Genomic DNA, 23154 nt, shown 5'->3' on the forward strand with positions numbered 1-23154 from the left:
TCGGGGAATATGAGATCCAACATATACCTCAGGAACAGAATGCTCGAGCTGATGCACTCTCAAAACTAGCCAGCACCAAACTAGGGGGCAATAATAGAAGCCTCATCCAGGAAAATATTGCGAAGCCCATCAATCTTAGAAGAAGGAAAGGTCCTAACCATATTAGGCCAGGATCAGGGGTGGATGACCCCCATAATCAACTACCTCAAGACAGAGGCAATCCCCACAGATAAGAAGGAGGCAAAGAGGTTGATATAAAAAGCACAGCACTACACCATAGTAGGAAACGTCTTATAGAGAAGAGGGATCTCAACACCCCTCCTAAAATGCGTACCAACCTCCAACACAAGGGAAGTCCTGGAAGAAGTACACAGTGCCATATGTGGCAACCACTTGGGGGCGCAAGCTCTTTCCAAAAAGATACTTCGAGCTGGATTTTTTTGGCCAACCTTACACAAAGAAGCAACAAAATTCGTCAAGACATGCCCACCATGTCAGAAGCATGCTAACTTCTACGTCGCCCCACCAGAAGAGTTCATTAGTGTAACGTCACCCTAGCCATTCGCAAAATGGGGGCTAGACCTCCTCGGACCCTTTCCCCAAGGATCGGGACAAGTCAAATTCCTTATTGTAGGGGTGGACTATTTCACAAAATAGATTGAGGCAGAGCCCCTAGCCAATGCCACTGCTCAAAGAAGTCGAAAATTTCTATATAGGAATATTATTACAAGGTTTGGAGTCCCTTACTCCATCACCACAGATAATGGTACTCAATTTACTGATACAGTTTTCATGAACTTGGTAGCTGACTTGAAAATAAAGCACCAATTTACATCCATAGAACATTCACAAGCTAACGGACAGGCATAAGCTGCCAACAAAGTCATACTAGCTGGGTTAAAATAGAGACTACAGGACGCAAAGGGAGCTTGGGCCGAAGAGCTCCCACAAGTCCTATGGGCATATCGGATAACTCTGCACTCCACCACAGGAGAATCACACTTCCGACTTGCCTACGGAATGGAGGCAATGATCCCAGTGGAGATAGAGGAAAGATCCCCCAGAATAATCCTCTACAATGAAGAAGCCAACTCCCAAAACCAAAGAGAAGAGCTTGACCTACTACTTGAGGTCCGAGAAAGAGCTTGGATAAGAGAGGAAGCGCTAAAGCGTTGAATGACTTCAAGGTATAATCAGAGGGTAATCCAGCGAAGCTTTGCCAACAACGACCACATCCTAATCCAAAATGACATCGGAGCAGGTTGATCAGGAGAAGGGAAGCTAGCAGCTAACTGGAAAGGACCTTACCGAGTTATAAAGGTACTGGGAAAAGGATACTACAAGGTATCCGACCTCGAGGGATGAGAACTACCAAGGTCATGGCATGCCTGTAACCTAAGAAGGTACTATAGTTAGAAAGTAATAAAGATCTTAGGTTAAGGAGCACTCTTTTTCCTGAAAAGGTTTTTTAATGAGGCGCCAAGCCAAGATCTACAAAATTTCCCGATTTAGAAGGGTAAGCACTCATATGTATAAATTCTTGTCTATGTGCCTATTTTCTACTTGAATAAAGTTTTTCAGATTCCCTAAAAAGTTTCCTACCAAGACGCATTGATCTGAGCGCAAAAATTCACTACCCGATCATGACAAGGTCAGCAAGGTGAAAACCAAATTCACTGCCCGATCATGACAAGGTCAGCAAGGTGAAAACCAAATTCACTGCCCGATCATGACAAGGTTGACAATGTGAAAACCAAATTCACCGCTTGATCACGACAAGATTGGCAAGGTGAAAGCGATCAAAACAAATCAATGCAAGAAGTTATAAAAAGTAAATAAAAAGAGGCCTGACGAGGTCTGATTAAAAATGGACTACTAAAAATAACTTAAGAAAATCTAACGAAAAGAAGTCAGACCAAAACAGTCAAAGCGACAAAGTTATAAAAAGTAATCCATAGAAAGAGGCCTGACAAGGTCTGATTAAAAATGGACTACAAAAAATAACTTAAGAAGATCCGACAAGAAGAAGCCGGATCAAGCCAAAGCGACAAAGTTATAAAAGGTAATCTATAAAAAGAGGCCTGACGAGGTCTGATTAAAATGGATTACTAAAAATAACTTAAGAAGAATCGACAAAGAGAAGTCGGACCAACGAAAAACGTGCGCTAAAAGGGACACAGCTCTGCCCAAAAAGCCATGACTCCACAACAGGGCTATCAAAATTGTTCAAAGACTAAATAAAAAGGTTCTGCCAGAACACTAAAAAGTTGTTGAATAAGTTAGCCCCAAGGGTCATCTCGCCCAACCAGAAGACAGATAAAAGATTTAATCAAAAAGAGGTCGGACAGTAGAGCACCAACACTCTATGAAGATCTACAAAATTTGCAAAGGCTATAAAAGAACGATCAACGTATCAAAAGAAACACAACCATCATTAAAAGACTCAGAAGGCGACCTGAAAGAAGGCCTCAAGAGTTCAAAATATTTTGTTTTTCTACGTAATAAGTTGCATAGAAGCAACTAACAGTCAAGAGAACCAAAACCATAAACAAAGATACAAAAAAAAAGAGAGTTCAAAAGCCCCCGAATCGGGCTGTACAGAAAAAATAGAGATATCATAAGGGGTTCAAAGTTTCCCCAGTGGTAGCATCAGTTGCTGAAGGAGGGGGAACAATATTCATTGGAGTAGCACCCACAGTTCCATCAGCACGATTGAGAATTTGGCAGTCAGGATCAAGTTGGGAATGGTCGACCTCAGCAGAGGGATTTGAAGAAGTCGTGGCTGCAGAAGCTTTGGCTGGCGGTGCAAGAGGAGGCCCATCATCTTCATCATCTGGAGCAGGTACTATCTTGCTCTCCTCTACCACGTTGTCCAGGCTGAAGAGAGTCAGGTCGAGTTCAGGAGCAAGAACTCGGACCTGTGCCATTAGATTTTCATACGCACCCGTCACATTATCTACCAGATGACTCTGGAGATCGGCATAATCCATGTGGGCAGTCTCAAGCCTCCCCCTCAGCTCCAACACCTTGGCATAAGTACGAGTATAACTCTCCTTGTGCTTTTTAGTCGTCTCCTTCGCCAAATTTGCAGCTGCCTCAGCCTTGATAGCCTGCGACTTCTCCTTCTCCAAGTCCAACTCCTTAACCCTATCAAACTTGAACTTGGCATCCTCCAGGAAAGCCTTAGTTGCGTGAACCGTGGAACCTTGGACAATACAAAACAAAGTCGCTCCCATATGGGCCATCCGAATACTGTTATTGGTAATAAATTTCAAGTGATGTAGGATGGACACATCATCCATTGGAAGTCGACCAAAGGGGGCAATCTGATTATCAACAAACCCTACAGCATCGAAATCTGGAGCATCCAAGTCATAAGGTTCAACAGTTTTTGGTTTTTTAGGAGGAGGGCCAGCAGTAGGAGAAGAGGCAGCACCAGTAGATTGTTGAACTGGGTCAGAAGGAATAATTCGGACCTGAGGGGTTGGAATAATCTTCCTCAGCCAAGAAGCACTCGATGTTGGTTTCTTTGGAGGAACCTGAGAAGACTCTCCCTCCAAAGTCTTGGCCGAGATTTTGGAGGCAGCTGTCGCCTTCTTAGCCCGACGATAGGCCTTCATGGAATCCACAGACTTCACCATTTCTGAAATAGGAAAACAGGAAAAATCAAGTTCCAATTAAGAAAGGGATAGATTGGCAAACAAAAAAACAAACAAAAGAAAAACTACAAATAAAGTCGGCGACTACCCAATTCAGTTCGAAAAAAGGAAGGATCTCCTAAAAACTTCTTCGTGTCAAGATGGGGAGGCTCTCCCCAAATTTCCTCTAACACATTCACAAAGGCCTGCTCAACCTTATCAAGACTCTCCCAGGAATACCTAGCTACTATTATATTCTTCTGCCAGCACAAAGGGAAGGTAGGCTCATAATTTTCATCCAAAAAGAAGGGCCGAGCTCCCTCAATAGCTCAGACCTTAAAATAATAGTTTTTAAAGTCCCTAAAGGACTCGTCATACATAGAAAAAACCCTTTTGCCTTGAGTAGCTCGAAAAAAAACCCAGGAGGCTTTCTTCTTCGCTAACCCAGGCTTCGTCAGCACAAAAAGATAAAGGAAGAGAGTTTGGGTAGTTCGGATATCTAGTTCCTGGCACTACAACTAGAAGATTTTAATAAAGCCCCAAGAGTTAGGGTGGAGCTGGGAAGGAGCTACATTGCAGGACCACAACAACTCGGTCTCAAAGAGTGTGAAAGGAATGGTAATACTCAATTGACTAAAGAAATAGTCGTAAGCTTAGAAGAAGGGACGTTCTCCTTGAGTTAAAAGGGGAAAGCTAACCCTCTCCTCAGGGTTAGGTGACACTAACTCATAGTTTTTCTCTTGATCCCTATCACTACAAATCCTATGGTGCCTCCTATGCCGCACACAATACTCAGAGTCAGCAACTGTAACACACATCAGAACAATGGAATCCAGCCAATCTGACATGCCGTCTGGGATCTTAGTAGACATCTCAACAATATTTTTGCGAGAAGACATAGGTCAACTATTCCTACAGTAAGAAAAAGAAAAAATGGGTTACTACCAGACAACTCGAATAAATAAGGAAACAACTCGGACAATAACATATGAACATCAAGAATTTAGTTACGGGAGTAAAAGGGAAACCCCAGGACTCACACCAAAGTCTAAGGGCACCCTTTGGAGGCAATAACAAGGTAACAACCAGGAAAAAAGGAAATTGACGGTCTATGCACTAAACATCTCGCAAACAAGAATCAACACTCCAAAACGCGAAAGTCATCATCACCAACAAAAAACATCAAAGTTACAAATTTTCCTACTGACAGTTTATCATCAAAAGTTTGTTAAGCTAGAACAAAAAAAAGCCAGACAACGATGAAAAGAAATAAGAACAGCAACGAAAACCTTAAGCAAGATCACTAGAAGGCACACATTCTTCTCAAAAAGAGAGCAACAAGGAAAAATCACAAGCTGTGGAATAAGACACAAAAGGACGCAATCTTTTCGCAAAAGAATCAAAGTTTTTCAAAGTAATAAATAAATACAAAGTCAAAGCCTTACATCAAAAGCATGCACGGTTGTCGAAAGCAAAAAGAGAAAAAGAAAGAAAACACTAACCCGCAGAGGAGAATGTAATAACGAAGAAACGACGCAAGTCCACACCAAATAGTTGCTTCAAGGCAAGGAAAATAGAAGGCTTGGAGACGCAAAAATTCGAAGACAAAGTGCTACAGCAAGCAATGAGTTAGGGGCAAGTCAAGGAAATCACAGCATTAATAAAAAAATACAACCTTTAGCAAAAAGGATCAAGCTTTTCAAAGCGGATTTGGCCAAATTTTTCGCAGACATGAAATACCAAGACAAGTCATCAAAATGGAAAAATGGAGGAAGAGATACCACCTGTAAAGAAAGAGGAAAAAAGGGCAATGATCGAACACTCTCGAGCTACAGAAGGTAGAGAAAACTACGAAGCGCAAGAGAAGCAGAGGGGACAAAGCAGTTCAGTGAAGCGATGAAAAGTAAAGAGTAAAGAGAATGGAGAAGAAGAAGAAACTGAAAGATGAGGCTTTAAAATTCAAAATGAAATGAAAAGAGGGAAAGAAGGAAATGGCAAAAGAGGAGTTAATGAGCATTTAACCCTCGCATGTTCCCTAGGAAGCGCAACGCGCGCGGTAATTTACAAAGGAAAAAAAGAAAAACGCTCTGCATTCAAAGGAAGTCTAGCAGGAGTTATATAGAGATTGACCCAAGGCGAAATGCTCGAGCTCGATTTCCTCAAAAGGATCGAAGTCTAAAGGACATGACTCTAAGGGAAAAGTCGAGCTCAAGCAAGGGGCACTGTTCATACCATGGGTCAAGCTATCCGAACCGGACTGATTGAAGATAAAGCAACCGACCTCTTCAGGTCAGGACCTCCGACCTCTTCTTTAAAAAGAGTTCGGCCAAATCGACATAAGAAGCCCACGCAGGCCCAAATGAAGGGACACAACCCAAATCTAAAGGCACCTAAGGCCTAGGAAGATAAAGGCGGTCCCCTTGGAGATAAGATGACTTCACTTAAAGATAAGATAAGATAACTAACTCATCTTATCTAGAAAGGTCACTCCACACTACTATAAATACACTGGAGCACACAGGTATAACTCATTCTCTAATTCTACTAAAAACCTGCTTAAAGCCCATGCTAACTTAAGCATCGGAGTCTCTTGCAGGTACCACCTCCCTCCGGCGATCCAGGATCAGCAGAACCACTAAGTACAACAAGTCGGACATGTCAGTTCCAGCCACCACCCCAGATCTCGACCGAGATCGATCTACAGTTTCAGGTAACCCTCGGAACACTTCCCAATTACGACTTTTAAGGTTTTAGCCTTTGGTGCGAGAAATTTGAATTTCCCATAGCTTAATAGGCAAGTGCACCGGGTTGTCCAAGTAATACCTCAGGTGAGTGAGGGTCGATCCCATAAGGATTGTCGAATTGAGCAAGCAATGGTTATCTTGCAGATTTTAGTCAGGTGAATAGAAAAGAGTGGTTGTTGTTGAAACGCATAAAACAAAATAAGAACGAAAGTAATACCAACTTGATGTAGAAACAGTAATGAAAAATCAGTTAAGGTGGTAGCACGATTCCTCACACCTTCGTACTATTTTACCAGCAAGTGCACTGGGTCGTCCAAGTAAAACCTGAGCGAGTCAAGGTAGATCCCACGAGGATTGTGGTTTGAAGCAAGCTATGGTTATCTTGCAGGTCTTAGTCAGGCGGATCAGAAGACTTGGTTGTTGGATACCGAATTGTATTAGGATTATAGGTTAAATAATAGGAGTAGAGTTCACATGAAAGGGGTAAAACCAATTGGATTAAATCAGTGAGAGGAATAGAATTAAGGATTGGAGTTGCTTTGCCTTTCTGAAATAACTCTAGTATTACTGTCTTCTTTGCTTATGAATGATCTTCTTCTATGGCAGCCTGTATGTGATCAAAGCCATTGCCCGTGGTCATTGATCTCCTCTGCTACAGATCAAACGCCGTTACCTATGGTCATTCAATCTAACAGAGGGTGAAGCTCTAGCAGTTCATTTTCTTGGCAATCCTACTCAAAATGCCACAGACAAGGTCGAATCTTCCGGATCAGAGAATGTTGCTTCTATGCATTCTAGCCTATACCACAGAGACCCTAATCTCCCCAAAAATCAGCTGAACTGGTGTCTCGAGAAGTCCCCAACGAAGTCGTGGATTAACCGTCTGAGAGATGTATAAACATAGCTGTTGGCTCGTGCTTTCCGACCATGTATTCGCACGAACCTAAGTAGACGCGGGTGTTTGTCAGGCACGTTCGTCTTAATGTGATGAATAGAGCTAATTTGTCAAATTATCCTATTCACCACGATGAAGATCGGATATACATCTTAGAAGTAAATCAAACACGGATCGAAGAAGAAATAGTAATACTTTTATTAATTCATAGGACTCAGCAGGGCTCCTCCCCTCAACCTAGGAGGTTTAGAAACACATACTGAAAGTAAAAATACAAAGGAAAAATGAAAATAGGGCTGAATGATGTGCGTGATGTCTGTAGATTAAGTAAAATACACTTTAAATACTAAACAGATGACTAGTAAGGGTAAAACAGTCAATTTAGTGCTAAAATCCACTTATGGGGCCCACATGGTGAGTGTTTGGGCTGAGCTTTGATGAGATTCACGTTCTATGAGGTCTCTTTGGCATGGAACACCAGCTAGGGGGTCCTGATTGGGCGTTTGGATGCTGGTTTCTGCTTTTGGGCGTTGGACGCCTGGAAGGGGGGCAGGAAGCTGGCATTGGATGCCAGTTTTGTGCTTTCTAATCCAAAGCAAAGTATGGACTATTATATATTGAAGGAAAGATCTCGAAGTCATCTTTCCATAGCCATTGAGAACGCTCCATTTGAACTCTGTAGCTCGATAAAATTCTTTCCGAATGCTGGGAGCTCAGATCCAGACAACATCTGTAGTGCTTTCTCTATCTCTGAATTAAACGTCTGCTTCAGCTCCTCAATTTCAGCTAGAAAATACCTGAAATTGTACAAAAACATAAAAACTCATAGTAGAATCCAAAAATATGAATTTAACACTAAAACCTATAAATTCATAATAAAAACTAAACAAAAACTACTAAAAACTATATGAAAATGATGTCAAAAAGCGTACAAAATATCCGCTCATCACAACACCAAACTTAAACCGTTACATGTCCACAAGCAACTAAAAACATACTAGGATGAGAAAGAAAATTATGATACAATAAATTTCTAAGTTTCAAATGAAGCTTAGTTAAAATCAGATGAGCGGGACTTAGTAGTTTTTTGCTTCTGAATAGTTTTGGCATCTCACTATCTATTGAAACTCAGAAATGTTGGCATCTTTAGGAACTTAGAATCCAGATGATATCATTGATCTCCTAGTTAAGCTTATTTTGATTCTTGAACATAGCTTTTTGAGTCTTGGCCGTGACCCTAACCACTCTGTTTTCCAGTATTACCAACGGATACATTCATGTCACAGACACTTTACCTGGGTGAACCTTTTCAGAGTGTGACTCAGCTTTGCTAGAATCCCTAGATAGAGGTGTCCAAAGTTCTTAAGCATACTCTTTTTGCTTTGGACCATGACTTTATCTACTCAGTCTCAAGCTATTCACTTGACACCTTCACGCCACAAGCACATAGTTAGGGACAACTTGGTTTAGCCGCTTAGGCCAGGATTTTATTCCTTTGGGCCTTCCTAACCACTGATGCTCAAAGCCTTGGGCCCTTTTTACCCTTGCCTTTTGGTTTAAAGGGTTATTGGCTTTTTCAATCTGCCCTCCTTTTTCTGCATTTTTGGGCAGTAATGGATTTTTCTGCTTTTTATTTTTTTCTTTCTCTTTTTTGCCATTTTTTTCTTTCTTGCATGCATATAATTTTTTTTTCTTTTGCAACATGCTTTTTCTTTTTTTGTTGCCTTTTCTTGCTTCAAGAATCAATTTTTGGATTTTTCAGATTATCAATAATACTTTTCCTTTTTCCTTATTCTTTCAAGAGCCAACATTCTAAAATTTCAACTTCAAATATGCATTGTTTACTCATACATTCAGAAAACAAAAGCAATGAAACCACATCAACATATTTAAACTGATCTTATTTAAAACTTGAAATTCATGCATCTCTCAATTCTTTTCAAATAAAAATTTTCTTTTAAGCAAAGTGAGAGATATATGGAAGATTTTACATCTTTTAAGACATCAAATGCAAATGATCATGCAACTAGAACAAGAGAAGAGATAAATAAACAGATAGAAAATAGAAAAATAAACAGGAAAGGGGTGCAAAAGAGAACGAATCCACCTGAATGATGGTGGCTAATGCTCCTCCTTGAGGATCCAATGTGATGCTTGGTCTCTTCTATGTCACTCTTTTGTCTTTGTTGAGGCGGCTACACAGGCTCATGTGCATGCTCTCTACTTTGCTCCATCATCTTCTTCTATACTTAAGAGTGGTAGAAGTCACAAAGCAAAGCTTTTGCAATACCAAACTTAAGAGTTTTGCTTGTCCTCGAGCGAATATGATTAATAGGGAAGAAGAAGGTGGGGTAGGTGGAGCTTCCGTGGGACCTACTGGTCCTGAGAGGCTAGGGAATTCAAATTCTTTGCTTCTCTGCATTGGCGTTTCAACGCCCAACAGGGATACCCTAGTTGGCATTCAACTTTGATGCTCTTTTTGGAGTGTTCAGTTTTCACTACTGTGAATTCTGTTTCTTGAATGAAAGAAAAAAAACAAAATAAATATAGTTGAGTAAAGTTTGGTTGCCTCCCAACAAGCGCTCTTTTATCGTCACTAGCTTGACGTCACTGCACTTAACTTAGTAGCAGTGTTGAGCCTACTGGCTCTATATCTCCTTCAAGGTAATGCTTAACCCTCTGTCTATTGACAGTGAACCTGGTTTCTTTACCTTGAAGCTCTATGTGTTCGTAAGGTGATACCTTGGTAATCACAAATGGTCCCATCCAACGGGATTTAAGTTTCCCAGGAAATAGTTTGAGTCTTGAATTATAGAGTAGGACTTTCTGTCCTGGTTTAAAGACTCTGGAAGATAACTTCCTGTCATGCCACCTCTTTCTGCATTGCCGTTTCTCCCCTGCTGCTTTAGCCTCAAGGTTGAGGAATCTAGTAGCCCAATAGGCTTTGTGTTCTAGTTCCACTGGCAAATGACAGGACTTTCCATATACTAACTGATATAGTGAAGTTTCAATGGGAGTTTTGAAAGTTGTTCTGTATGCCCATATGGTATCATCAAGCTTTCTAACCCAATCCTTTCTAGAGGCACTTACTGTCCCCTCAAGGATTCGCTTTAGTTCTCTATTTGAGACTTCAGCTTGCCCATTCGTTTGGGGATGATACGTTGTTGCTACTTTATGGTGAACTCCGTATCGGCTTAAGATAGAATCCAGCTGTCTGTTGTAGAAATGAGTTCCTCCATCACTAATTAGTGTCCTAGGGACACTAAATCTGCTGAAGATATTCTTTTGGAGGAACTTCATTACTACTCTGGTGTCATTGGTAGGTGTTGTTATTGCTTCAACCCATTTAGACACGTAATCTACTACCACAAGGATGTAGATGTTTGAGTATGAAGGCAGGAAGGGTCCCATAAAATCTATGCCCCATACATCAAACAGCTCAATCTCTAAGATTCCTTGTTGAGGCATGCTGTGACCATGAGGGAGATTGCCAGCCCTCTGGCAACTATCACAGTTATGAAAGAACTCTCTAGAATCTTTGAAGAGAATAGGCCAATAAAAGCCACTTTGGAGTACCTTAGTGGCTGTCCGCTCACCTCCAAAGTGTCCTCCATAGTCAAAGCCATGGCAATGCCATAGGATTCTCTGTGCCTCTTCTTTAGACACATAGTGTCAGATTATTCCATCCGAGCATCTCTTAAAGAGATATGGCTCATCCCATAGGTAATATTTTACATCATGCATGAGTTTCCGGGCTTGCTGCCTGGTAAACTCCTTAGGAATGAACCGTATAGCCTTGTAGTTTGCAATGTTTGCAAACCAAGGTTTTGTCTGGATGGCATAGAGTTGCTCATCTGAAAAGGATTTGGATATGTCAGTGGAGTGAGAAGAAGTCCCTACTACTGGCTCAATCCGGGATAAGCGATTAACTATCTGATTTTTTGTCCCTTTTCTATCTCTAGTTTCTATATCAAACTCTTACAGGAGTAATACCCATCTTATAAGTCTAGGTTTAGAATCCTGCTTAGTGAGTAGATACTTTAGAGCAGCATGGTCAGTATAAATAATGACCTTAGATCCTGCTAGGTAGGATCTGAACTTGTCAATGGCATAAACCACTGCAAAGTAGATCCTTTTCTGTAGTAGTGTAGTTTTTCTGCGCATCATTTAATACGCGACTAGCATAGTAAATAACATGCAGAAGCTTGTCATGTCTCTGACCTAGGACTGCACTAATTCCATGATCACTTGCATTACATATTAGCTCAAGTGGCAAGTCCCAGTTGGGTGCAGAGATGATAGAAGTAGTGACAAGCTTGGCTTTTATAGTTTCAAAGACATGCAGGCATTCTTGGTCAAAGACGAATGGAACATCAGTGGACAAGAGATTACACAGGGGTTTGGCAATTTTAGAAAAATCTTTTATGAACTGCCTGTAGAATTTTGCATGTCCTAGGAACCTTCTGATTGCCTTGACACTAGTAGGTGGAGGCAAGCATTCTATCACTTCCACTTTAGCTTGACCCACCTCTATCCCCTTATTTGAGATCCGATGCCCAAGAAAAATGCCTTCAGTTACCATGAAGTGGCATTTCTCCCAATTTAGAACTATGTTTGTTTCTTGGCATCTTTTCAGGACCAGGGTCAGATGATCAAGACAGGAGTCAAACGAGTCTCCATAAACAGAGAATTCATTGATGAATACTTCAAGGAATTTATCTACCATATCAGAGAATATAGATAGCATGCATCTCTGAAAGGTGGCAGGCGCATTGCGCAGGCCAAATGGCATTCGTCTATAGGTGAACACGCTAGATGGACATGTTAATGTTGTCTTCTCTTGGTCTGGTGGATCTATTGCTATTTGATTATACCCAGAATAACCATCCAGGAAATAATAAAAAGCATGACCTGCTAGTCTTTCTAGCATTTGGTTAATGAAGGGTAAAGGAAAGTGATCTTTCCTGATGGCGTCATTGAGTCTTCTGTAATCAATTCACATACGCCACCTTGTGACTGTCCTTTTTAGAATAAGCTCATTCTTTTCATTGTGAACCACTGTCATTTCTCCCTTCTTAGGAACAACCTGGACAGGGCTCAACCATGGGTTGTTAGAAATGGGATAAATAATCCCAGCCTCGTAGAGCTTAGTGACTTCCTTTTGCACTATTACCTTCGTAGCTGGATTCAATCGCCTCTGTGGTTGTACTACTGGTTAGGCATTATCCTCCAGCAAGATCTTATACATGCATCGGGCTGGGTTAATGCCCTTAAGGTCACTTATAGTCCGTCCAAGGGCGGTCCTATGTGTTTTAAGCACTTGGATTAGTGCTTCTTCTTCCTGTGGCTCTAGTGTAGAGCTTATGATCACAGGATAGGAATCTCTCTCTCTCAGAAATGCATATTTCAGGGAGGAGGGTAATGGCTTAAGCTCAAGCTTAGGAGGCTTCTCTTTTTCCTCAGAGGTTTCCATAAGTTCCTCTGAATCAGGCTGAGTATCATCAAAGATATCATTTAGCCCTTCATTGAAGCTTTCAGCCATGTTGACCTCTTCCACCAGGGACTCAATGAGGTTAATGCTCGTGCATTCCTCAGGAATGTCTAGATGCTGCATAGCCTTGATAGTATTCAGTATGAACTTTTCCTCAATAACTCTTAGGGTTACTTCCTCTTTTTCAACATCAATGAGGGTCCGTCCTATAACTAGGAAAGGTCTTCTTGGGATAAGGGATACACTCTTGTGCCCCTCCATGTCCAATACCACAAAATCAGTGGAAAAGGCAAAGGGTCCAACCCTGACAATCATGTCTTCAACTAATCCTGATGGTATCCTAATAGAACCATCAGCAAGTTAAAGGCACATGCGGGTTGGTTTGACTTCATCAGTCAAACTAAGTTTCTTTATTAGTGAAGTAGGTATTAGGTTGATGCTTGCTCCAAGGTCACATAGAGCTGTCCTTGTACAAGCATCACCTAGGGTGCATGGTATCATAAAGCTTCTAGGGTCTTTAAGCTTCTCTGGTATGCTGTTCTGAATGATTGCACTGCATTTCACAATGAGAAGGACTGTTTGTGTCTCTCTCCAATCCTTCTTATGACTTAGAATGTCCTTCATGAACTTTGCATAAGAAGGTATCTGTTCAAGAGTCTCTGCAAAAGGGATCTTTATCTCTAATGTTCTGAGATACTCCACAAAGTGGGTAAACTATTTATCCCTTTCTTCTTGACAGAGTTTCTGTGGAATGGCATCTTAGCCTTATAATCATCAACCTTGGTTGATGAAGGTCGAATGCCTCGTATGCTGGAATGGGGATTACTAGCTTGCTTAGGAGGGTTGTTATCAGTAAATGGCTGACCTCCCTTGCTGGGCATTCAACATCCATGCTGCTGCCCCCTGGGTGTTTGAATGCCCAGTCTCTGCCCTTTCTTCGTGTTCAACTCCAGGAGGGATACTTCTCTGGGCGTTTGAACTCCCAGTCTCTATCCTTTCCTGGCGTTTGATGCCAAGAGGGATGTCTCTCTAGGCGTTTAAAAGCCCAGAGTCATTTTGTGCAAAGACCTGGGTATCCTCAATGGGTTTTTCATCTTTATTGTACTGAGGTTGGGTGCTTAAGGTTTTCCCACTCCTCAGTTGGATATCCTGGCATTCATCTGTTATCCGCTTAAATAACTGCTGCTTTGTTTGACTCAACTCGGCATCTACATTTCTGTTAGAAGCCTGAGTTTCTCGCAGAGCCTCTTGCAGTTCCAGCATTTACTGGGCAAGGGCTTGCAGTTGCTGAGTTAATGGGTTATCCTGCTCTGGAGGGTTAGGTTCAACAACTACTGTCTTAACCTCTCCTTTTATAGGTGCTGATTAATGGCAACTACCTTAATAAGCTCTCGAGCTTCTCCAATGGTCTTTCTCATATGCATGGAACCACCAGCAGAGTGGTCCAAGGACATTCTAGCCATGTCTGAGAGCCCATAGTAGAAGATGTCTAACTGTACCCATTCTGAAAACATTTCAGTGGGACATTTTCTTAGCATCGTCCTATACCTCTCCTAGGCATCATAAAGAGATCCACCATCTCCTTGTTTGAAGCCTTGGATCTCCAATCTCAGTTGATTCATCTTTCTTGGAGGAAAGTATTGGTTTAAAAACTTGTCCACTGACTGTTTCCATGTTTTTAAACTAGCTTTAGGCTGGTTATCCAACCACCTTTTTGCTTGGTCGTTTACTGCAAAAGGAAAAAGCAATAATCTGTAGACATCTTGGTCTACTCCCTTACTGTGTACTGTGTCAAAAATCTTTAAGAAATTTATCAGGAATTATGTAGGTTCTTCCTGAGGAAGCCCAGAATACTGGCAGTTTTGCTGCACTAGAGTAATAAGTTGAGGGTTGAGTTCAAAGCTACCAGCTCTGATGTGAGGTATGCTAATACTTCTTTCATCGAAGTCACCAGTGGGATTTGTGTAAGATACCAGAGTTCTCCTGAATTCTTCATTCCCACTTGGGTTCATAATAAAGGAAGGTAGAAGAAGAGGAAGAAGAAATAGGGATATGAGAAGAAATAAGAATAGAAGAGATGAATAAGAATTAAAATATTTTTGTTTTTATTTTATTTACTTATTTAGTCTGAAATTAAAATTAATTAATTAAAAAGAATTTAAAATTTAATTATTAAATTTTGAAAATAGAAGAGAGAGAAGAGGAAGAGAATTTTTGAAAATTAGAGAAGGAAGCGTTAGTTAGAGAATTTTGAAAAAGAGGAGAGAGAAGATAAATGATTAATTAAGAATGATTTGAATTTAAAATAAGATAAGAGATAAGATAAGATTTGAAATTAAAATTGAAATTTGAAAATTAAATTTTAAAATTTTAAAAATTAAAATTGAAGTTTGAAACTTGAAATTTTAAATTTAAAATTTTGAAATCTTAAATTTTGAATTTTTGAAAAAGTCAACATGATAAGATAGAGATTTGAAAAAAAGATTTGATTTTTGAAAAGGTTTAACTTTAAAAATTGAAATTTAAAATTTAAATTTTGGATTTTGAAATTGAATTTTGTAATTTGAAATAAGATAAGGTAATATTTTGAAAAAGATATGATTTTTTATTTTGAAAAGATTTGATTTTTGAATTTTAAAATTAAGATAAGATAAGATAAGATAGAAAATTTTAAAATTAAAATCTGAATTTTTTGGGTAAAATTTTCGAAAAAATAATTAAAAATAAGAAAAGATATTTTATTTTTTTGATCTTTGAATTAATGAGGGGAGAGAAAAACAGGTAAAAGACACAAGACTTAAAATTTTTAGATCTAGTGCACCCAATTTTCAAAAATTTGGAGGAAAAACACAACGGGACACCAATAAAACACAAGAACACCTTGAAGACTAACAAGAACACAAAGAACACCTTGAAGACTAACAAGAACACAAAGAACAAAATTCAAAGACTCAAAGAACTCAAGAATATAAAAAGAACAACAAACTTAAAATTTTTAGAAAACCAAAACACAATTTCCGAAAATTAAAAGAAAAGTAATAAGAAAACACCAAACTTAAAGACTTGACACAAGATTAAACAAAGAAAAATTATTTTTGAAAACTTTTGAAAGGAAGATACCAAAAAATCGAAATTGCTATAAGGAATAAAAATAAAGACTCAGAAATGAAAATTTACCAAGAACATAAACAAAAAGACTTAAATAGAAAGATTAAGATTAATGCCAAAAGGAAAATATTTTTGAAAAATTTTTAGAAAGGAAGACTCAAAAGGAACAAAGATTAAACAAAGAAAATAAAAATATTTTTAAAAAGGGTTTGAAATTTTCAAAAATTTGAAGAAGAAGAAAGTTAAAATCAAGGACTTAACAAAAAAAAAAATTACCTGATCTAGGGAGCAAGACAATCCGTCAGTTTGTCCAAACTCAACAATTCCCGGCAACGGCGCCAAAAACATGGTAGCACGATTCCCCACACCTTCGTACTGTTGTACCAACAAGTGCACTAGGTCATCCAAGTAATACCTAAGCGAGTCAGAGTCGATCCCACGAGGATTGCGGTTTGAAGCAAGCTATGGTTTTCTCACAAGTCTTAGTCAGGCAGATCAGAAGACTTGGTTGTTGGATACGGAATTGTATTAGGATTATTAGTTAAATAATAAGAATAGAGTTGACATGAAAGGTGTAAAACCAATTGGATTAAATCAGTGAGAGGAATAGAGTTAAGGATTGGAGTTGCTTTGCCTTTCTGAAATAACTTTGGTATTACTGTCATCTTTGCTTGTGAATGATCTTCTTCTATGGCAGGCTATATGTGATCAAAGCCATTGCCCGTGGTCATTGATCTCCTCTGCTACATATCAAACGCCATTGCCTGTTCTCATTCAATCTGACGGAGGTTGAAGCTCTAGCAGTTATTCTCTTGGCGATCCTACTCAAAACGCCACAGACAAGGTCGAATCTTCCGGATCAGAGAATGCTACTTCTATGGATTCTAGCCTATACCACGGAGACCCTAATCTCCCCAGAAATTGGCTGAACTGGTGTCTTGAGAAGTCCCCAACAAAGTCGTGGATTAACCGTCTGAGAGATGTATAAACGTAGCTGTTGGCTCGTGCTTTCCGGCCACGTATTCACACGAACCCAAATAGACATGGGTGTTTGTCAGGCACGTTCGTCTTAATGTGATGAACAGAGCTAACTTGTCAGATCATCCTATTCACCACGATGAAGATCGGATATACATCTTAGAAGTAAATCAAACACAGATCGAAGAAGAAACAGTAATACTTTTATTAATTCATCGGACTCAGCAGGGCTCCTCCCCTCAACCTAGGAGGTTTAGAAACTCATACTGAAATTAAAAATACAAAGAAAAAACGAAAATAGGGCTGAATGATGTGTGTGATGTCCATAGATTAAGTAAAATATACTTTAAATACTAAACAGATGACTAGTAAGGGTAAAACACTCTATTTAGTGCTAAAATCCACTTCTGGGGCCCACTTGGTGAGTGTTTGGGCTGAGCTTTGATGAGATCTATGTGCTATGAGATCTCTTGGGCGCGGAACGCCAGCTAGGGGGTTCTCATTGGGTGTCTGGACACCGGTTTCTGCTTTTAGGCACTGGACGCCTGGAAAGGGGTAGGAAGCTGGCGTTGGACGCCAGTTTTGGGCCTTCTAATCCAAAGCAAAGCAAGAACTGTTATATATTGCTGGAAAGCTCTGGAAGTCAGCTTTCCAAAGCTGTTGAGAACGCTCCATTTGAACCTGTGTAACTCCATAAAATCTCTTCCGAATGCAAGGAGGTCAAATCCGGGCAGCATCTGCAGTGCTTTCTCTGTCTCTGAATCAGCCTTCTGCTCCTGCTCCTCAATTTCAGCCAGAAAATACCTGAAATTGTACAAAAATACAAAAACTCATAGTAGAATCCAAAAATATGAATTTAACACTAAAACCTATAAATTCATAATAAAAACAAAACAAAAAGTACTAAAAACTATATGAAAATGATGTCAAAAAGCGTATAAAATATCCGCTCATCATAAGGCTTCGGAGGTGCTTCTTCTTTTGGATTAACACATTATACTCACTACTTCAGTGATGAATGATTCCTTCAATGGAAAGGTTTTAATTGATTAAGCCATGGGTCGTGGTCATTAATCTCCTCAGGTCCAGACCAAACATCCGAACGGACTAGATCAATCTGGGAGAGGGTGAAGCGTGCGCAAGTCAATCCCTTTGTTGATCCTACTCAAAACACCACAGACAAGGTCGGATCTTCCAGATCAGAGACTGCTGCTCTTATGATTCTAGCCCTTAGAGCCACAAGAACCTCAATTGCCCCTGACTAACAAGGTTATATGACATATACCCCAATTAGTCTAGAGAATTATGTTGGAACCCGTGATGCATCCTCAAGTTGTATCTCAATACTATCTGGGTCAGGACTCATAAGAACTCATGTTGAATCGAGATTCATAAGGATGAAGAACGACAATACTTCATAGAAGAGAATCACACATTCATTGGAATAGAAAAGTAATTGTATTAAGTCATAGGAATCAGCAGAGCTCCTAACGTTAACCTAGAAGGTTTAATTGCTCATGCTTTACAAAGAATACAGAATATGTGTATGTGCATCTCCCTCCTGGGAGGCATAGAAGTCAAGAAGAAGGAAGTCATTTATTTATAATAAAAACTCTAAGACTAAACCTAAAATATATTGTTTTTAATTAAAAATTACAAAAGGGGAAATAAAATAAGCTAAGAAGTGATAAAGTCCACTTTAGGGCCCACTTGGTGAGTGTTTGGGCTGTTGCCTGGCATCTGAATTGAGTTCTGGGCGTTCAACTTTGGTTCCTGCTCCTTTTGGGGGATTGAATGCCAGAAAGGGTGTAAGTTGGGCATTCAATGCCCGTTTTGGGCCATCCGATCCAAAGAAAAGTATAGATCATTATATATTACTAGAAAGCTCTGGAAGTTAGCTTTCCAAAGCAGTTGAAAAGCGCATCAATTAGACCTCTGTAGCTCTAGAAATGCTCATTTGAATACATGGAGGTCAGAATCTGACAGCATCTACACACCTTTCTTTGCCTCTGAATTAGACTTTGCCAAAACTTTCCAGATTCACCCAAAATTCACCTAAAATCATAGGAAAAATACAAAAGCTCAAAATAGCATTCAAAAAGTGAATTTTTCAATTAAACCTAATAAAACTTAACAAAACATACTGAAAACACTATGAAAAAAATATCAAAAAGCGTATAAAATATCCGCTCATCAGAACACCAAACTTAAACTGTTGCTTGTCCTCAAGCAACCAAAAACAAAGTAGGACTAAAAAGAAGAGAGAGGTACAATAATTTTTAAAGTTTTTTCAATGAAGCTCAGTTCCAAATGATGAGCGAGGCTAATAGCTCTTTACTTCTGAACAGTTTTAGCATCTTACTTTCATTTGAAGTTCAGAAGTATTAACATCTCTTAGAACTAGAATCTGGATGATATTATTGATTCTCTTAGTTTTGCTCTTCTTAATTCTTAAACACATCTTTTTCTTTTGGTGCTTTCCACCTTTTTGAGCCTAGCCGTGACTCTAAGCGTTTTGTTTTCCTATATTACCACCGGATACATAAATGCCACAGGCACTTAACTGGGGGAACCCTTTGGATTCGAATTTGGCTTTGCTTAAATTCCCAGTCAGTAGTGCCCAGAGTTCTTAAGCGTACTCTTTTGCCTTGGATCACGACTTTAACTGCTCAATCTCAAGTTTTTCACTAGACACCTTCACACCACAAGCATTTAGTTAGGGATAGCAACTTAATTGAGCTTTTTAGGCTCATTTTTAGCCCTCCTAACAATTGATGCTCAAAGCCTTGGATCCTTGCTCTTTTGATTTTTCTTTTATGATCATTCTCTCTTTTATTTTCTTTTTCTTTTTCTGCTACTTTTTCTTGCTTCAAGAGTCAAGATTTTTTTGATTTTTCAGAGAGTCAATAATACTTCTCTAGACTCATTATTCTTTGAAGAGCCAACATTCTCAATTCCAATATCGATTATGCACTGTTCAGTTATACATTCAAAAAGTAAATGCAAGGCCACCACATTAAAACAAGTGGAGTAACTCATGATAACTTAAATATTCATCCATCTCACTATTTGTTTTTCAAATAAAAATTTTCTTTCAAGCATGGTAGTGGATACATAGGATATCTTATAACCAAAATAAAGAAACTTAAATAAAACTAGGAAAGAACTAAATATGATCATGCACTAGGAGTAGAAAATAGACAATAAGATAGAGGAAGGGATAATGAAACTTAACCACGTTAGTTATAGTGGTTGCTGATAAAGATGATCCACCTTCCTTTAGCATAATCCCAGAGCTTACTCTGCAACCCCAAATATAAAAAGTTTGCTTGTCCCTAAGCAAAATAAATAAGGTCCCTTGTTGGTCATATAGGAGGGGGAAATTGGTGGAAAAGGTTTGAATTTGAAGTGGTTGGGGTTGGTGGGATTTGTGTGGGACCACTGGCTGAGAAGCCTGTAAAGCTCGAGCTGCCTGCCCCTTAATGGGCGTTGGACGCCCAGAGTACCCCTTCTCTGGAGTTCAATGCCAGGATTGTATCTTCCATGGGCGTTGAACGCCCATTTCCATCCAATTCTGGCATTCAATGCCAGCAAGCTCTTCCTCATGCGCATTGAATACCCAACTTCCTCCTTGGCTGGCGTTCAACACTAGTAAGGGGTTCTCCCTAAGGTGTTCTGTTCCCATATCTAAATGTCTCTGTCTCTACTCTAAGTACTGCTCATGATCTTAAATGTATAAAAAAAACAAGGAAAACTATAGAAATCAACTAAAAAAGAAGTAGATGGAACTAAACAAAAGAAATAAAAATAATAGTACACTACTCATGGTTGGGTTGCCTCCGAACAAGAGCTTCTTTACTATTAGTAGCTTGACACTTGATTGTTGACTTTCTTCTTTTTCTTCTAGTTAGTTAGAAGAAATGACTCTATATAGAAGATGAGAAGATTAGTGACCTCGGATGTGAATTCATCCTAGCAAGCTTTCTAGTATTGTTATCAGAGTTGTTCTCCTTGCTTGTTAGGGTAGGGGTTGGATTGTTTCTCCATCCCCTATGCATCTTCCTCTTGGTACATTCCTCCTTGGTGGGGAATGACTGCCCAACACCAAACTTAGGTTTAATGTCTGGGGAAACTGTATGAATTTTTACCAAGGAAGGAGGCTTCAATATTGTACTCTGCATGTAGGTACCTCCCTTGTCAGAGGGTCTTGGAGGTCTAAAAACATTGATAACCATGAAGTTCTCATGCAACCTCAATGCAATTTCTTCTCTCTCTCAGTATCTATCAGGGCTCTTGCAGTGGCTAAGAATGGTTTTCCTAGAATGATGCAGTCATCTATTTCTTCTCCCTTGTCAAGTATCACAAAGACTGTTGGGGGTAATAGCTCTCTAACCTTGTCTAGTGGGTTCTCCACTAGCCCATGTGTCTGCCTCAGGGAATGGTCATCTAATTGTAGGGTAATCCTTGTTGCTTGTGCCTCTTGGGTTCCCAGTTTCTTCATCATAGGTGGAGATATCAGATTTAAACTTACGCCAAGATCATACAGGGCTTTCCCAACAGTGATCTTTCCAATAGTACATAGAATCTGAAAGCTTCCTAGGTCTGGCATCTTCCTTGGTAGCTCATTCTGAATTAGTGCACTGTACTTCTCAGTAAGTACCTGTATTACCTCTCCCCTTAAAGCATTCTTTTCACGGGGTAAGCTCCTTACAACCTCAGTAACAGGAGTACTGATTTGTAGTGCTTTAGAGACTTCCAAGAAATGTGAGGGGTTCTCATCCTTGGTTTCTTTTTGGGGCTTCTTAAGGTGTGGTATTTCAGGCACTTGTGCCACCAATGGGGCATGTGACAGTGTCCTTTCAATATCTTGTTGAGCTTTTTCTTGATTTAGTCCCTTAACAGTGTGTACCACCTTAGACTCAGCCCTTTGGTCCTGATAGGGGCCTTACACTCTTCTCTTGGATTCATCTCTATGTCATTAGGAAGAGTGTTAGGATGTCTCTGAAGTTTCTATGGATATGGTAGTTTGTCTTTGTACTCTGAGGTCTTGTGTGATGCAGGATGAGTGTCCAGAGTAACTGAAAAGGGATTGATAGGATGTCTAGGGAGGATGTCCTCTGAATTGGCATTTGTATCCCCTCCCCTTTCTGGGCGTTCAACGCCCTTGATGACCCTTGTTGGGCATTGAACGCCAGGGTTACCCCCTCCTGGGTGTTGGACACTAGTGCCATCCCTCTACAGGCATTCAACACCCTTCATGGTGCCCTGGGTTGCTGCTTGTTCATCTTCTGTCATTTTCTCTTGAGGAAAGTTACTACTCATATCACAAGGAGTATCTGGAGGAGCACTATGAACCTCAGTAACTTGATTCTGCATGCTACTGTATATTTGTTCCAACATAAGTTTGTTCTCAGCAATTATTGCAGCTGTAGTCTCCACTTCTTGAGCTTCTATCCAAACTGGAGTCTTCTCAGATGAGTATAAGTGTTGGTTATTGACAACCATCTCAATGAACTCATCTACCTCTTTGAATGTCATTTTCCAAGGGTGCAGAGAGTCACCTGTAAAGTGATCCCAGAACCTCTTGGCCATTTCAGAGAGACCTTCATAGAAGATCTTTATCCTGCGCTAACATGCAAACATGTCAGGGGGACATTTCCTGATCATCTGCTTGTACCTCTCCCAAGCATTATAGAGAGATGATGAGCGGATAATTTATACGCTTTTTGGCATTATTTTTAGTATGTTTTTAGTATATTTTAATTAGTTTTTATTATATTTTTATTAATTTTTAAATAAAAATCACTCTTCTGGACTTTACTATGAGTTTGTGTGTTTTTTGTGATTTTAGGTATTTTCTGGCTAAAATTGAGGGATCTGAGCAAAAATCTGATTCAGAGGCTGAAAAAGGACCACAGATGCTGTTGGATTCTGACCTCCCTGCACTCAAAGTGGATTTTCTGGAGCTACAGAAGCCCAATTGGCACGCTCCTAATTGCGTTGGAAAGTAGACATCCTGGGCTTTCCAGCAATATATAATAGTCCATATGTTGCTCGAGATTTAATGGCCCAAACCGGCGTTCCAAGTCAGCTCAAGAATTCTGGCGTTTAACTCCAAAACTGGCACAAAAGCTGGAGTTAAACGCCCAAACTGGCACAAAAGCTGGTGTTTAACTTCAAGAAAAATCTCTACACATGGAATCTTCAATGCTCAGCCCAAGCACACACCAGGTGGGCCCGGAAGAAGATTTCTACATTAATTACTTATTTCTGTAAACCCTAGGCTACTAGTTTTCTATA

This window comes from Arachis hypogaea, chromosome 15, assembly GCF_003086295.3.
Source record: "Arachis hypogaea cultivar Tifrunner chromosome 15, arahy.Tifrunner.gnm2.J5K5, whole genome shotgun sequence".
NCBI classification, from domain to species: Eukaryota; Viridiplantae; Streptophyta; class Magnoliopsida; order Fabales; family Fabaceae; genus Arachis; species Arachis hypogaea.